This window comes from Dipteris shenzhenensis, chromosome 7 (assembly GCF_047967505.1).
Source record: "Dipteris shenzhenensis isolate YYH24624 ecotype China chromosome 7, Dip_SZ_1.0, whole genome shotgun sequence".
Classification (NCBI taxonomy): domain Eukaryota; kingdom Viridiplantae; phylum Streptophyta; class Polypodiopsida; order Gleicheniales; family Dipteridaceae; genus Dipteris; species Dipteris shenzhenensis.
The window spans coordinates 4810601-4825892 of record NC_141602.1 but is presented as its reverse complement, the minus strand read 5'-3'; positions in this window follow the sequence as shown (position 1 = coordinate 4825892).

Sequence of the window (15292 nt, the reverse complement as noted above, 5' to 3'; positions counted from 1 at the left end):
CGCCTTGTATGGCTTAATAGGCCCTCCGCAATAAGATTCGACGGACGAAGCTTCATCATGTCTGAGTCGGCCTTCTCTCCTCGATTGTCAAATGGATTCCCATTTGGTCAATCCTCATCTGGTTCCACTGGCTGCGAGACAAGTCATTTTCTCTAAAGACAAGTTACAAAAGCTCAAAAAGAATGTAGAGCTTCAAAGATCTACTTCTCTCTTTGCCAACATCTTTGGGTCCCATGCTTCCATGTTACACATCGACTGGATGCTCGCAACTTTACCAGGAGACCTCACACCCCATGAGATGGACATTTGCTTACTAGGACGTGGCTTCTTCTAGGTAGATTTTTACACTGCTAAGTCTGAGGCTAGAGTGCTTTAGACTAACCCCTTGGCGCTAGGATCTAGGAGGATCTTTCTCTCTCCCTTCATCTTGAGTTTCGACCCTATTGTGTAGGACAATCATACTACTTTTCTCTCAATTAGGTTTTCTAGCCTCCCTTAGGTGTAACATTGACTCCTTCCTACCATTGGAGCTACTTTTGCTTGGTTGCAAAGATCCCACCTTCCCTGACATGCCTTCTTTAGCGACAAAGGCAGTCAAGCCAAATAGGGTGCTCCTGGGGCACCAACTTAATATGTAATATGTTACTACCCTCGTCCAAAATCCAAGGTATGGGGGGACAAGGTCCATATATAATATGCATGGATTTCCTTAAAAATTTTCAAATATGCAAGGGAAAAATATGAAAATTTCATGTCCCCCCTCCCACAATATATAAGGTATATATACCTTGAAAAATATGCAAGATTTTAAGATTTTTTATAATATGTGAGGCCAAGGGGGAGGGGGGGTTCTTTTGGATGAGGAGGGGTAAAACAAAAAATACACTAAAGTATGAAAACCCATCTCCTTTCAAATTAATGCAACTTTTTCATGTGTTACCCAAATTGCAAGGTGTAAAGACATATTTGAAGCTCTTTTAGTGTCGAACATAACCATGTTAAATTGAATAATTTATACTCATCGCATATTGTTAAATTCATCTCATAATCAAGATTTTGATAGATTTCTTACGAAAAGAAGTTGGCATCCTAGGGGGGTGCTAAGAGTTATAACCCTAACCTCATGGATGAGCATATTATGCTTCAACATCCGAATGGCTCTTTTTTTCGCCAAAGAGTCAAGATTACTGGCAAATAGGATCAGTGCAGGATATGCAAAACCCTTGGCCACTTTACTAGAGATTGCCCTAAGAAGAAAAAAAGGCCCAACCGATCTTCTAGTGCAGCTCCTGGTCTTCGGTCTACCTCTATCAATAGAGGCAAGAGGGTTGCCTCTCCTTTGCCTTCTTTGAGTGCGGGGATCATAGGAACTCTTTCTCTATACCACTCTTGGAAATGTTGTTTTCAAAATCCCTATCGATAGAGCATTCCCCTGCGTAGGTATATGTTAGCTATTCATCCTTATGGGTGATTAAGGTTAGAAAGGGATCTTCTAATTGCAATCTAATTGGTCATGATGAAGTATTTTGAGGCATGGTGATTAGTCCAATGTTGAGTCCATGTGAGTTATGCATGGGTGACAATGTGGCTTCATTGCATGTATTTTCCTACATAGGAGGGTCATGATGAATCGTCCTCATTCCAGCTATCTCCAGAAGGTGGTTTGAGAGTCGACTCCCATGAGCTCGGGAAGGTGGCATGACCTTTGGCTTCTATGCATAGTCGAGGGCAGGATAGTGTGCAGCTGGTCATGAGCTCGTGAGGCGGCAATATACTAGCGGTGTTGGTAATCAAAACTGTCTTGAGGAGATCAATTGAGTGTGTGATTTGTAGTTGAGTCTTGTGCCTTTGTGGTTTTATCTAAAGCATTGTAATGAGCAATAAGACCCATAGGGATGAGCTCTAAGTCTGAGAATAGTTTGAGTTGTTTTAATGGAAGTTATTGAATCAATTGATAACTTGATCTCTCTACAACTCTGAAAGATATTGATATCATTAAATTCATTGCATGCATTGTTTTCTATAAGGAAATAGACATCAGTGGTATCAGAGTGTGGTTATCATCTCTTTACCTTCGTGATAATTCTTGTTGTGGTGCATGCGTGTCTTAGACTCCTATACTGCTCTGGTCGGACATGAAAATTGTGAAAAGATGTAGGAGTAAATGAAGCGATCAAAGAAATTTCCTCCACATACTTGCAGAGGCTTGCTTCAAAGTTCTTAACAACCCACAAAGATAGTGAGCATGGATTAATCCAAGAAGGATAAGCATGGAGCTATCCTAGTCACTTTCGATTGAATCAGAGACGTTGTGAGTCTTCCTCAATCGTACGAAAGCACTTATCTGGCAGTTAAGTGATCTAGGTGCATGTGTAGAAGATGAGGACAAGAAAGCAATCTTGCTCAAGAGCTACCAGCAGAACAGTATGGAGAGATCGTGAGAAATCCTTAGGCTTGATGAAATTCAGAGCGAATTCTGATACGGAACGCTGCTCGGTTGGCTTTTCCTGTTGGCTTGCAATGGGGTTTTGTACCGTCCTCATCCGTCCTCTGCACCTGGGCAACTGACTGCGTTTGAGTGCGATAACTTCCTCGCTTTCAAAACAAAACACTAGCTCAGCTGAACCTCCACGTACTGTTATTAGGACTTCTCCTGCCAGCACTGGTAGCAGACAGAGAACCTCCACTGAAGTCTGATACTTATCAGCTGTCCGTATGCAATCCTTATGCGACCGAGATGGCATTCCTGAAAAGAACGTGGAAGATGAAGGCGGATGGGCTGCGAAGTGGCATACCGCAAGGAGATCATTCATGGCTGGCGCAGACCCCAAAGGCTGTCCTATGCAGACAGCGAATTTCGACGATGGATACTTTGTTGTTTCACGGGCCACGACCACGAGCACGACAGCCGCACGCATGAAGCGTCGTGAACAGCCATACGTTAATGTATTTTAATTAGTTTAAAAAAGGATAAAGGAGGTAATTAAAGAAAATTAAACCACTCGGTAGCATTCGACGCAATATAAACTGAGGACGAAAATAAAATAGCCGAAGTCTCGTAAGAATTATTAGTATAGTGAACGGATCCTTCTTCAAAATTTGTGATTTATATTGTTAAGAAGAAAGTCTTAGAAGGGAAAGGTGAACGCATAACTTGGTAGCAAAATACCAAACAATATAGCAACCTTGAGAGCATGAAGCGATAGTGGAAATGCTTGGAAAACGATATCATACACCTATTGGAAGCACCTCACAACACAAAAGTGGATGTTATAGGAATTAAGATTGAATAAATACATCTTGAGGAATGAAAGAGAACAAAGTTTGCACATTTAATAAGGGCAAGCAATTAAATGTATTTTTATAATATGTAGCATAGTTATTATAACCACACATTGTGTGAGTGGGGAGGTGGGTGCTTCCTTCCCCAAAGAGTTATAATCGTAGGAAACGAGCCGTTCCCTAGGCATTTTGTTTGTATATTATTGTGTTGAAGAAGTCTTGAGTAAAAAACACGATACATATGGTGGTGACATAATTGCTAATCGTTCTCGTTTATCTAGCATGTAATCATGCACAACTTCTCATGCCTAGCCAAGTAGTCTAATGCTATAGCTCTTTGCCTTGGATGAAAATGATGATGGAGAGTGAAGTTTCACCACAAACTAGGAATTAGAAAGGTATGGCTTAGTTAGCTAAAAGAATCCAGTAAATCCTATGAGATAACAAACACATCCTTTTGTGCAAGCTTTGGCTCAAGTGTACTCCCATTGGGCACTTTCAACAAGAGATTTGAGCAATGATATCAACAAAGACATGAATCAACAATGATGCACAAAGAGAGCTCTTACGTTTGCAATAGGCTATGCATATATGTGTGTGGGGAGGGGAGGGGGAAACAAAAAATAATGATGTACACATTTGGGGTAAGAGAGCGCTTCTGCTTGCACCCAGCACTCTCGAGGCACTTAAATTCATTAGCATCTCCTTCCCATCATACAACGCATTTGTCTTGCCAATCTTCACCTCCTTCATCATTACCACTCTTTACACACCAATGTAGCGCTTTAGTCTCATCGTGTGATCGTCGATCACTACAACTTCTGTGAAGCAACAAAGCAAATCAATATGACAGAACTTAGTTGTTCCAGCCTTCTTCTAAGTTGACCTATACCTGATTGTTGCTCACATCCCTCATGTTCCCTGTTGCCTGATCCTTGGTCACTCCCAAGCCCAAGGAATGGCTTTCCATTATACACCACTAGGCCTGACCAGCCACACACCACTTTTGTGCTACCCACCCACTTCGTTCCAAGCATGACAAAGAAAGGGATTTTGGGACATGTCATCTCATATGCCTTGCCATGTGAATTAAGCCATGGGTTTCGTTCTCACCCTGTACAGTATCCTTATACCGAATTCCTTAATTCACAAAGCTCCTATAGTATTTGAGCTATCTTCCGTGACTACAATTGTATCACCTCACAACAAAGAATTTATGTTTGGAGATGACTCATCTAAAAGTCACAAACAAGCATTGTGCTACCACTGCAATCGAATATTGCTCACTTCATTTGTTGTGAACAAAGTTGAGACAGGGGGTGATGTGAAACTACACCATTTAGATTGTTTGGGTAATGGGAGAAACATTTGGAATCTTTAAAAAAATATGCACAAAAAGGGGCCCTTTTTTAAGGAATTAAAGAAGTGCTTTACTCATGAGTACATGCAATTAAAAATGATCCAAAAAATCCCTAGTGAGGAATCCTTAGAGCCTAGGAAAGAAACCCAAAGATCAGCTCCATTGTATGCTGAGACGCTGATTAGGAAACTGCGTAGTGGTTTCTCCCCACTCTTTTATGAAGAAACATGGAACCTACTTTATGTGGATGTTGCTAGGAGAGAATCTCACACATCTAAGAGAGATATGTGTGAGAGTGGAGTTTGCCACAAGGTTGAGTGCAACCTCAAGTTGATCTGATAAAAAAGGAATTGGAAAAGCTGGCTAACAAAGGTGTGTATATGTTCTTTATTGGTAGAGTGCCTACTTTTGGTGAGCATCGGGAGTTCTTGGCTCTAGAATGCGGTAATCTGACTAATGGATACAAACCCAAATTCTTGGATAAGGGTCTTTTTCTAGTTTGGTGTGTCTTTGAAGAGTTCCGCAATGATATTCTGGAAAACCATATATGTTCTTGGGTGTTGTGGTGCTTATTTTTCCATGGAGTCCCAGTTTTAGCATTGAAGACTTCATGATCGAGAATGCCCAGTATAGGTGGAACTTCCCACCATGCCGTCCTAGATGGGCTCTAGTCTGGATGTTGTTGTGACTGCTCTGGGTAAGGTTTTGGAGGTTCTAGATTCAATGAGGAGGGTGTTTGGATCTAAGAGAGCTTGGCTCTTATGGGACAGATGTCTAGATATTCCCAGCTAAGTTAAAGTGTGACTGTGGAGGAGGTTTATATCATCCAAAAAGTGACATGCACCACTAGTAGGTTGATAAAGAGGTACCAAGAAAAGTTGGGAGCACAAATCTGAAGCATGCAACAAATGATTGAGTATCCAACATCGGCCAGGATGCTACATCAAAGTGCCAAACGGAAAAGAAAGTGGATGTGGATTGGAAAGTGGTCGAGAAGAAAGGTAAAGCTACATGTCTCACTCCAACCTAGTTGGGAGTTGTATGTTAGGGCAAGTTTTCCTCTACTCCCATGGAAATGGATCCTGAGGGTGAGGATGAGGAGTTGCTAGAGGCAAACCACCATAAGAGATTGTTGGAAGAAAAAGCTGGCACCAAAAAATCTTTGCAGCAAAACATCGAGTGGTGCCCTCCCCAAAAATATCAAGAATATGGCAAGGAGTGTGGTGCAAGGTAGGAAAGAGAACCGATTTCACTTTTTGTGGGATGCCCGCAAAGCTCTGGCCCAATAACACAAAGTAAGGGGCTTAAATGGTGCACAATGATTGTGTTTTTTTGTAAAAGTTGCAAACTGCCATAGTTCATGTGGTAAAATATTGCATGCCATAGTTCAGCATCTTTTATTGCAATTTTTATTGTTGCCACCAAAACATTTTCTTGTTGTTATCACGTGTATTTAGGTGTTATCATGTGTATCCATCTAATACAAACAATAATTTAACCAAAAGAGGACATGGTATGAGATACAAGTCAATACCCTTATGCATATATAGGGTTTTAAAGTTCCTTCTTAAAAATTGGGATCCTTGCATCATTCTTAGCTTGATTGCATGATAAAGGACAAAATGATTTGTGTCCTTGATTTTTTTGGTTAGCAAAAAAGATTTTCTATGTTTTTTGAAGCCGCAATAGCCTAGGGTTTGTGTAATTTTAATAAAATTATGGAGTGATTTGATAAGACTATTGGGTCCATGATGTGGGATGGCTTCATAGCATGAGGTGATATCAAATGTAAAAATAGAGTACATGTGTTTAGGCAAGTTTACAAGGAAATCATACTGGTTTTGGATAATCCATTATGCATTAGTTCTAACATGTGAAAAGGTAAGTAAGTCTTTGTGTAGTCTTTCCATGTATTCTTGTATACCAATATCTAAGGCTTTAAGTAGTTTAGTAATACGATCAGTAATGTTTGAGAATATGCAATTATGAGCATTAGTTAGCCATCTAAAGGAATTCTTGTGAATTTTATAAGTACCCATAATGTATGGGATAGAGAAACAAGCAGGGATGTTAATATCAAAGTGTTGAGAAAAAGATGTAATAAGATTAGCAATATCCCTTTCATTGGTGGTGGTGGAAAGTGAAAACTCAAGGGAATTAAGTCGTTGAAGGGCTAAGCTTCTAATGAGAGACTTACAGATGAAAGTAGGGGTTTGGGAAGATTTGTCGAAGCCAAAATGAAAAGGTGATTGTTGAGATATCTAATTTCATCCATAATATTAGGGTCTTGAAACCACGGTTCTTGATTAAACCTATGATTGGGGAAATGGTTATTGAAGTCCCTTAGGACAATGTTTCTAATAAAACTATGATGGTTAGTAGTTTCATTTATGCACATCCAGTTGCATATTTTAGACCAAGCCGTTTTTAATTCCTTAATGACTGGGGATAAGGATTAATGGGAACCTGAGGAATGTGGTTCAGACCTTTTGTCATAAACTCTTGTAGGCGAGGATATCTGCACAAGGTCGGGCCAATTGATAAAATGTGGGTACCAAACCCCTCAAAATCCCTAATAAAAGGTTTAAATCTATTTGAAGTAGAACATATGCAACTTAGGGATTTGGGTTCAAAATTAGCAAATGTGTCAAAAGGTTTATAAAGAGCACCAGCTAAATTTTTAGAGTACTTCCAACTACAACCTAGTATATTAAACGCAGAAAAAGTTTTATTAATGTCAAATCTCTCGAAGAATTCTAGAAAAACTTTTTCAGGAATCTATCTCTCATGAAGTGCAAGGGAGTATGCATGCATACATAGGTAGGAGATCTTGGATCCCACCCTAGCACAAATGTTCAATGCAATTGTTTGCCACGGATTCCCCCCCACACAGAGCACCACAAACATAGTACTCATTCACAAAAAGGGGACTGCATGAATACTAGGAACTACTTCAATGTCATGAATTGTCACACAATGGACAAGATCTCTAGGCCTATAATATAGAAGAGAGATGAACAGTTGCACAGAGGCTTAGGGGCACTGGACTTTGGGATAGGCTAGGTTTTGGAAATAGCACTCTCTTCTAGATCACATATCCATGTTGTAAGCCATCATTAAGGTGGTGAAATTGAGGTCTCCAAAGTCTACACCTATGATGTAGACTTAACAAAGGACTTTCAAGGGGTCGCAGATCTTAAGAGTCAGGGGAGTGTTGAGTCTTATGAGTTAGCTAGAAGGAGGGCATGAACCTAGAGAGGCTTGTTTGGCTAGGTTGTTGGCATAATTGGTGTGAAGCAAGTATGGACCCTGTCATAGAGACTTTTTGGTCTCTACATTAATGAGATCAAGGTCTTCATTAATCGACTTGGGCGTGAGGGGTTACCGACTTAATGATATAGATACTCCTATATGTAGATGATATCATCCTCATATCTTCCTTTATATAGTGAGCTTATAAAGACCCTTAGAGGTGTTTTGCAGGGAGAGAGACTTGGCATTATGATACTTTGGAAAGACCAAGGTGGTGATTTCTAACACCTCACAGGTGGTATTACATTGACATAGTTTCACATATTGAGGGGAGCTAGTGGAGATTATGTAGAGTTACACTAACCTAGGGTTAGTGTTCACAATGGCCCCTTTAGCTAGGTCACAACTTACAAGAGATCAAGGATCTTTGGTATGACTAGAGAAATAAGGCTTTCAAGGCCACTTCTAGGATACCTCAATGGTGGCTGATGACCATGTATGTAACACCCTTTTGGGGGAGTGATATATCAATGTGTTTAAGTCAAGGAGGTTTGAGAGGGTACTAGTGATTATGGCATCCCAGATGATTTTGAAGAAAGCCCTCAGCCCCTCACTAGATAGTACAAGTAGAGCTTTCCATGACACCACTCTTCATTTGGATTTGTGCTTGTCCTAGATGGATATTACTAAGCCTAGCTCTAGAGTCATCTAAGTGACTAGCATACAGTAGGCCTAGTTAGCATGGCCAATGTGCATGTAGATCTAAATGTTTTTTTGGTCAAGGGATTTAGATGGATTGGAATCTTTCCCTTTTGGTATAGTTTGGTTTCGTCACCTTCTTTCCTTCCATGGGGTGAGATCAACCATGTCATATCGTTGGATCTATTTTATCTCTGCACCATACACTTAGGGGAACCAAGAGTTCTCTAGCCAGCTCTACGTTTACTGTGATCGCTTCTTAAGAGTATCCTAGGATGGAGTGATCATCAGACTCTAGTATTTAAAAGATAGAATAGCCTCACATGCACTAAGGATTGACGTTAATAGTTGTTGTAAGTCTCATCCCACCACTTGAGAATTGCCATTGGAACCTAATATTTAGAATACTTACAAGTATCACATTTAGTGAGGATAGCCATTGGATAATTACAAGTCTCAGCCCACTAGTTGAAAATTTCCATTGGATAAATGTGGGTCTCCTCCCACCACTTGAAAATTGCCATTGGAACCTAATATTTAGAATATAGACAAGTATCACATGCAGTGAGGATAGCCATTGGATAATTACACGTCTCAGACCACTAGTTGAAAATTTCCATTGGATAAATGTGGGTCTCATCCTACAGATTGCAGACTGAGATAGGGAGGGTTGTAGGCACACCTAGAGAGAAGTTGATTTGTAGTCTATGCACGTAAGGGGAGGTAGAGATAAAGGAGAACTTTCTTTGTACATGCCTAGTTTATACTGGATTCATGGGTGGTATCATTACCTCATTTAGGAGGTGGAGATAAAGGAGCACTTTCTTTGTACATGCCTAGTCTATACATGATTCATGGTTGATATCATTACCACTTTTAGCAGGGGCATTGGTTTGGACTACTATCTCAATTGATCCACTTTCATGACCAGGTTTGTATTGGTCTTTACCCATTCAAGATGCAGTGACATAGACAGACCTTGTCAAGACAGATCAATAGTACTAAGAGACAATAGAACTAGAGATAGAGAAGGCACAATGGCATGTCATAGACGTCTACACATTTGAGTCAATACTAGGACATAGAGGAGTAGGAGGATCTAGCCAAGATGAGGATAGAGTGGGTTACAAGAAGAGGACATGAGGACCAGTGGAGTCAGTGTCATAGTGACCATGCACAGAGTGATATGGACCATTGCATACATAGATCACAAAGACCATGACCCCTAAGAAATGACTTAGCAAAGGAAAATACGAGATATCTTCCTATCCCAATGGAGCATTCCACCAGGATAGCACTCTTGGACTATCTTAGTTATAATTTTGCACCCTTTTTTAAAAATTTCATTGTACTTTGCCTCATAAGCCCATGAGACCTCCAAAATATGTTAGTATGTCTTTTTTTCTTCCATTCTTTCTTTCTCATTTTCTTTGCTTGTAATTCTAGGTAATAGGCGAACCATTGTGTTGCAATCGTTCCCTTAATATGACCAATTTCCACCTATTGTGCTTTCCAAGACCTACATAGCCATTAAGCTCTCCAAAGTAGGTTGTCATGGATGAATTTTTGGGAAGTTATGCATGTTTGTCAACTTGAGTTAAAGTTAAGCAAGGATACAAGTTGACATAGAGTTTCAAGTAAGTTCTCAACCCGATAAGTGGGCTCACAACTATCTTCAATAGTACATATTTTGGAGTGGAGGAATGGGAAAAGCATACTCACAAATCATGCATGGGAGAGTCCCTTTTATTCTAGCAAGATCATTGCAGGGGTTCACTACTTGAAAACCCTATAATCAAGTGCATTCAAGGGGTACTATTAAAACCCTTTACCTGTAGATTGTAATACTTTAAAATGACCCTTTCTAGACAAACTTACAATTAGATGCAGATGCAGATGTAGACGCAGACACAGATATAGATACAAACACAAATGCAAACACGTGCATGCACGCACGTGCACACGTGGATGCACGAACGTGTGCACACATTATTATTATTATTATTTATATGCTGATTAAAAAACCCCTTCTACAAGTATATTTCTATTTTATTTTTTGAATCCTCGCTATTTAAAAACCGCTTCTATTGAACCCACATACTATATTTTACATATATGATGGGTGACAACCCCCCCTCCCCTTGAGTACCCATGGATACACAAGCTTACATGTGAATTCAAGGGGGATTTTAAGTTGTCCAATGTTGGCTCAAAGGATTCATAGCTATTCAATGTTGTCTAGAGAACTTGGAAGAATTTGTGGAAGGGAGCTCACCATAAATACATTTGCATTCCCACACAATGGGTAAGTTTTAGAGAAAATAACAAATAGCTTAGTCTCATATCTTTAATCACGCCAATTCTCCCACTATTGTAGATGGGTGTTTTGATACACAACCTTTGCCTCCACTTTATAGCATTGCTACTAGCTCCATTACATAGTGTTACTACTAGCTTCACTTCATGCAATGTATTCATTGTAGTTTTATCATAATCTAACGTGCATGCATATGAGTGTAGTTCTAAAAAATGTCATGATGGAACAACATCATGCCAAATGTGCCAAAGATTATGCCTATAGTAAGATGATGACAACACTGTGTCAAGAATAGCCAAAAGCTTTATGATCAGAGAAGAAAGGAGATCCTCTCCAAACTCTGAAAAAAGTATCTCTTCTGGTTGTAGCTACTCTAGAGGATCCCTGCATGCTCGCTTAGATGGCCATCAATGTGTGTATAGTATCAATCCATATACTGGCCATAGAGTGGTGAAAGATTTGAGTGTAGGATGGTCAAGTCTAAGAGTAGATGATTGCCAAGTCAAAGAGTAGATGATTGCCAAGTCAAAGTGTAGATGATTGCCATGTGCCAAAAGTTTAGGGATATAAGAAAGCTTGAGTGCAAGATTCAATACTCAAGTGCACTTGAGTCCCATCTTCCCCATGAATGCTCTTCAACATGCTTCCTCACCCAAGGCCTACCTATTGTGCAAGTTTTCCTCATAGTGTAGCTCATATTTCTTTTGAACCATCCCTTACATATAATTGTCTACTTTTGGATGATCTTCAATGCCTTGTCTACCAAATAGCTTTACTTTGATTGATGTGATGCCTTCTTGTCTCATTACACTAGCACCCAGCCATGGAGTCTTCAATTAGCTTGCTACATAGTGGTTGTTGCCTGCTATGTAACCTAGTCTTCCATGAGGGCTTGGGGGATGCATAACTCTTTTCTTTAGTATGTCATTGTGCTAACACTATAGTCTATCGTCTCCTTGGGAGCTACTAAGATTTTCTTAAATCATTTTGTTTGTTCTGGGATGCAATGGAGAACTCAACTTTGTGCCTCTTTCCTTGAGCTTCTTGATTATTGCATTATTGTGCATATACCATGTAGCTCCTTTTCATTGCTTTTGGAGATTTGGCTACACTTCAAATGTCATGGAGCTCTTCCTCTACTCAATGTTGAGAGCTAAATTCTTGATAACATTTGAAGGTTTCCTTCACACACTCACTATGGGTCTACCTTACCTTTACTATGATGCCAAAACGCTTGGCTCTGTGCGTAGTCTTTTGCTCTTAAGAGTTATCCTCGAGCTCTTTCACAATCTCTTTGCAAGTATACCACACACAAGGCACACACTCATCGTGGGTCTACCTTGCCTTCAAAGAAGTTACTCTGATGCCACACACCTAGGGATTAGATGCATAGTCTATTGCTCTTAAGAGACTTCCTCTTGAGCTCTTTCTTTCACAAGCTCTTCACTTCACTTTTTCTCACCTCACTTTTTCGCAAGTATTCCTCTCTTACCTCGCTTTTTCTCAACAAATACCTTGGCCCTTCACATTCACAAAAGGTAAAAGACAGAGAAGCTTTGATACGAAGTAGGGAGAATACATGTAAGTAGACCCATAAAGAATGTACACAACACAATGTACTACATTGTGGATCTATTGAGCTTATATAACTTATCCACATGTGGATGGGGTTGATCTTATTAGCTGCTCTATATGACCCTTACCCACACTAAACCTATGTGTTAACATGAGAACATGAGACCAATGAACTAGGTATTTGAATGTGTACATAATGATATTGGCTCGTCCATTCCATAGCAACACTTTTTGCTATATAGCTCACTAGTTAGTAGGATCAATAGCCTAAGCTTGCAACAAGTCTGCAAAGTGATGGTTGTATAAGGATGAATATACCTTTGATCACACCTTGGACATCCTAACTTATTGTATACTTCAGTTTGTCTTGGCGTGAGGAAGAATTTTGTGGCTATGCATTGAGCCATATTATGTTTACTACATAGTAGTTTGTCTAGTTTTGTATTATGTTTGACTAGATTTATGGGTTTGGCTGAACTATTTCCAAATATCTTTGATCTCTCAAACTATTTCTTAATGGAAAGAAGGGGTATGATGTGAGCCAAAAAGAATCCGCTTATGTAAACCCCAAGAAAGGACAACTACTTGGATTAGTTTCTTGGGTGTATACGAGATGGTAAACACCAATAGAGAACCTAGTTGTTTCTAGGGGGATAAGTAGTTGAATTTTTTAATTAAAAAAGCTTCTTGGCCCATGAGGTCCAAGAATCACTTTATTGGTTCATATATATTTGTTTTAGTAGTAATTCATTGACTTGTAATTTGGCAAGTTACTCGTCAATAATGAGTTGAATGGTTCAATTATTATTATGCATTGTCTTATACCCTCAATTTGGGGTGGAAAAGCTTGTACTACAATCACTTTCTTATGGGAAATCCTTTGTCTATTGGTTTTCACTTGATGAAGGCTGCACACACACACACACACACACACACACACACATGCGCACACACACCGAACTATCAGTGAGAATCTTCCAATATGCACTGGACTATTAGTTGCAACTTGGCTGGAAACATTTGTTTACACAAAATGATACCTAGTCGCCCTTGGAGTTCAAGTGCACGAAGCTTTGAATTCACGAGCAAGAGCTTCATTTTCGAAAGACGATCCCACCTGAACTTTTTTCTGGTTTATCTAATCATCTAATACAAGAACGCTATCTACTAAAAGCTTGGGTAAATTGTTGTGGCTAGTACTAGGATTGAAATACGATCGACACTTGTATGTTTGGATGGATGTCGAGATGAGCATTACTACTACAAGTAACTGTATTTTGATGCGCATATTTTTCTATGGCTACTAGTAAGGTTAAGGGAAATTCCTTAACTAGTATAGTGTGTTTGAAAGTCTATCCCATGTATGGCAACCTTTTTTCGATGGGATTTTTCATGGCCATATGTATACTTCATAAGAATTTCTTTTGGAACTTCGTTGTATTGGTTATACGTGTGTGTGTGTGTCTTTAACCGAGAAAAGGACCATGGGTATTTTATTACTTTGTGCCATACTACTTGCAATAGTGTATTTTGCTTGATTCACTACTTGCAATAGTTTATCTTCAACTTTTTGTGAGTTTTTCACGTGTTTTTTACTTTTTGTGTTACCGATCGGGGATGTGTGTGTGGCTCACAATTGGTAGCCCAATCACCTCGCCCTAATTAACAAGGTTATATGTTGTGTGTGTCAGTTGGGGCCGGGTGTGTGACTCACAACAATACAAAATGAAGGGAAAAGAAGGAGAGTTTACCACATCCTTATGGTAACCAGAATGCTTATTTTACTGAAAACAACTACTCAAACCCCCCTCCCCCCCAGCCCCTGTTCTTGTCGCTGGCCCTCCTATCCCTTTCTTTATGCAAAATGACTACTAGTTGCTCTTCTATTGAAATTCTCTTTATATTCCTTCTTACTGTTCTAGATGTTTTCCTTGGCTTTGCGACCTTTTTATTGCCTAAACGATAAAAGCCTCATAGAACCGTCTTCTTTGAAAGTACTATACTGCATAAATTATGAAAGCACAGTGTGACAGACTAAGGGGGCAAAGGCATGTGGGGAACCAAGGGAGCGTCCTAAACGAAGGAGGGAGCCATTCTTCAAAACATGGATACTAGTATCTTCAAAACTGCTTTGACCTGTTTGACAAGGCGTATATGTGTAAAGAGCATTTCATTGACTTTTGAAAAACAACTTTGTGCAAAGGAAATTTCTCTAATTTTTCAAGCATTTCATTATATCCTATTGATCGAATGGCTCGGAGTACAACTTTGTACCATGGGAGAGCCCTTTGTCAAAAATCCTACCATTAAGGGTCTCTTGTTACTTACCGCAATTTACTGAATTTTTTGACTTCTTTAAATTAGTTTCCAACCGTTGTTTTGTAAGAAGGAATGGCTTAGAGTACAACTTTATACCATGGGAGAGCCCTTTGTCGAGAATCCTACCATTAAGGGAGTCTCTTGTTACTTATCATAGTTTACTGAACACCATTAAGGGAGTCCCTTGTTACTTATCACAGTTTACTGAACTTTTTGACTTCTTTAAATTAGATGCCAACCGTGTTTTGTAAGAAGGCCACGATTTGATTAATGTTGATCTAGATAGAGTTGACATGGATAACAACTATGTGCAAGCATTGAAGCCTTACTTCCACGATTAGAATCAATTGTGCTAACCTTCATTTGGTTATGATGGTGCCAAGTGAGTCGACATACCTCTCCATTGGATTTGCATTGATAAATCTTTGGCATGATTTCGTAAAATGAAGATATGGCATTGGCAACTTTGAGGAGTACTTTATGGAATT